Source organism: Rhagoletis zephyria, unplaced genomic scaffold (genome assembly GCF_001687245.7).
Source record: "Rhagoletis zephyria isolate East Lansing unplaced genomic scaffold, Rhagoletis_zephyria_1.1 Rzeph_scaffold_01055, whole genome shotgun sequence".
Lineage (NCBI taxonomy): Eukaryota > Metazoa > Arthropoda > Insecta > Diptera > Tephritidae > Rhagoletis > Rhagoletis zephyria.
In genome coordinates, this window is record NW_016158139.1 from 13300 (window position 1) to 16464 (window position 3165).

The following is a 3165-nucleotide window of genomic DNA, read 5'->3' on the forward strand; positions in this document are numbered from 1 at the left end:
TGCCTGAATTGCGCAATTTCGTCAATATCCTCAATTTCAGCTGAAATCGCGATACAATTCTCAATTTGACCATATAAAAAAATGTCACGAGAAATTGCGTATGAATTTTCAGCGAAATTGAATTCGCGAATAGAATTCTGAAAATTGCTTATTGTGATTTATTCGTGAGCAAAAAGAAGAAAACCCAAACGTCAATAACAAATGAACAAAAACAAACCGAGCCTACAGTCACAAAAGCACNAAAAACAAACCGAGCCTACAGTCACAATAGCACTTCAATACTTTTACAATACTAATTGCCGATGTCAGTCAGTAGATGGCGCGCTATGGGGGTTTCCTTTGTTCATGAATTATGAAGTCAAAAATGTATAAAAAATTAGGTACGAAGTCGAAAAGTGAGCACAACATTTTTTTTTATACAATTACGATCTTTTAAAAGGCCTATCAGTTAATAAGTAGGTAATCTATTATTAATTTTTTACAGTAAAATATTTACTATTGAGTAATAAATAAATACAGCTTTTTCCAAGTAACTTACATCAAATTAAATTTTTTTCGTTCTAAATGTAGTGAATATACTTACATAAATTCAAATATAAAAGCCGAAAACCATATTGTGATCGTATTGGGATTCGATTTTGAAACCGCGCTTTACGCGCTACTACGCATAGCCTAACTATAAACTGGTGATATATAAAGTCGTCACAACTAACAAAATCTTTCACGTGTGAGTCATCGTGCACTTAAGATGGCATTCAATATTTAAATCTTTAACATAAAATGCTTTATGTATTCCTCAGTTCTTATATATATTTATATACGAGTATATATCTTTACTACTAAATACAACATCAAGAAAACATTATTCCTTTATAAAAAATTTTAAATACACTTTTCCCCCAATAGATTATTATGTTTAAAATAATATCAGAAAACACTTAAATATTTAACTATAGAAATTAAAAGTTACAAATAACATTTTTTTCAAAACTTTTGATTAGTATTGACAGCTGCTAAATATTTATGCCGCTTTCTTTTTAGTTTTCATGATTTCATGAAATCATTTACGAATTTTTATTCAATTCTGCAATATAAACCACACAATTCGTACATGAACGAAGCCGTTAAAGCGCGCCATCTGTGGCATCACCATAATAGCACTTAACTCCAAAGTGCTATTGTGACTTCAAGCTTAGACATAACTGTAATCCAAATAATAGGAATTTCAATAACAAGAATTGTAGCAGTCTGCGCTGTCAGTTAAAAATATTCACTTATTCCTCTTATGATAAAAGCTGAGAAATATATTTATCGCGTAAATTGTAGATACGGTAAGTACATTCATATGTGTATTGGTATTATGGTATTTTTTGTAAATTTCGCATCACAATCTTATTTGCAGCCCATATTGTTTCTGGCTACCCTGTCGGAAAAATATTCGGATATTCCTTTTATCATAACAGCTAAGCAATAAATTTATTACGAGTATTATTGGTATGGTAAGCATATTGGTGTTTGGTATTACGGTATTTTTGGTGATTTTCAATTCAACATCTCATTTACAGAAAAATTTTTCCATTAGATATACTGACATATTGCGTTTATCTCATAAAGTCTACATAAAATCGGTAACTTTATAANTACGCTTAACAATGCCTCGAAAAAAGTGTATAGGAGTGTCAGCTGATCGCAAAAAACGTAATTGCCTTCCAATAAACCAAGATATGCAACAACGGCAGATCTATTTGCAATTTAGTAGTGTTTTGGTGCCATCATATTTTCAGCAATGAAGTGAAGATTTCAATGCAAGGAGGCGGCAAGAAAAGCTACCAAAGACGTATTGCGGTGCACGTCTTTTCCTTAAAGACGGTGAGATAGAATCAAATAGAGTTGAACGCATGGAGAAGATATGTGAGTTTTGCTCAGCTAAACTTTATCCAGGCGAGGCAGCTGATAATACTGCATCCATCTGTTGTCATAAGAGCCAGGTGAGTTTACCACCAATTTCTGTCCGCGATGATGATGATGATCATGACACTCATATATCAGTCAGTTTGTAATATGTTTTTATACCCGAGCGCACTTGTGCACAAGGGTATTATAACTTTGTTCACATAACGGTTGTTTGTAACAGGCAAAACGAATCGAGATAGATATAGACAAATGTATACATAAATGATCAGAATGAAAAGAGAAATCGATTAAGCGGTGACTGTCTGTCCGTCCGTCCGTGCTCCGATTTGCTTAAAATTTAGTACCTAGGTAGCTTTTTGCCTAGATTAGCACATATGATGCTTTTTTTCCGGAAAATGGACCAGGGACCGATCTATTCGAAAAAATCGTAGTTATGGTCCGATTTGCTTAAAATTTGGTACGTAGTTAGCTTTTTGCCTAGATTAGCATATAAGGTTCTTTTTTTCCGGGTAGTTCACTTCTTCTTCTTATCCGCCATGTTAGCTATCTGACAGAAAAAGTGTTTCGTATTTTTTGTTGTACCAACTTTTTAAAAAAAAAGTCCAGCTTTTGACGTTGGAAAAATAAAACAAAGGGAAGCCAAACATATAAGTAGAGAATTTGTCTAATATTTTTAAATCATTTTCTTCATAACTGCTGCTTCCGTGGATATTGCAACACACGGAATAGATGTAATAATGCAGCTATAGGAGCCACCTCATACCACAGAATTTATCGTCCGCCTATTTAAATACATAGTAGGGCTCGCTTGAAATATGTACATGAAGATGTATGGAGGTGCGCACACTACACCAACTTAATCGCTCCGACCAATTAGTTGTGGTGCAATGGAAAGACTAGCAAGCCCAACAAAATCGGCGGCCGATAAAGGCCGTGGTGAGCGATGGATCTAAAACATTTTAAACAAGAAATATTGCAGTCACATATTCGTTTTTAAGATTTTGATTCATGTGATTAGTAGTGGCAAGAATGTATGTATGTATTAAATACGTATATCTATATATATAAAAATGGTGTGAAAAATATATAGTAATTCATCAATTGAGAACGGTTGGGCCGATTTGGCAAAATTTTTCTTTTAGTTGTTCGCAATTTCCAGGGGAAGGTTTTTACGATAGAAAAGTTTGGGAAAACTTTCCGGGAAAGTCGGGAAATTGGAAAAATCGAAAATTTATTTTTTTGTATGTAATT

The 3165-nt window shown here is 33.4% G+C and overlaps 1 protein-coding gene and 1 long non-coding RNA gene across 2 annotated transcripts in view; one reads left to right on the forward strand and one right to left on the reverse strand.

Annotated features, from left to right (window-relative positions):
• Positions 1–3165, reverse strand: part of LOC108362618 (selenium-binding protein 1-A) — a 156893-nt gene that overhangs the window by 10818 nt on the left and 142910 nt on the right. The window lies entirely within an intron of this gene.
• LOC108362620 (uncharacterized) lies at positions 1234–1661 on the forward strand. Its single transcript, XR_001847495.1, has 3 exons — positions 1234–1331; positions 1403–1499; positions 1566–1661. It is a non-coding gene; the product is annotated as an uncharacterized LOC108362620 (long non-coding RNA).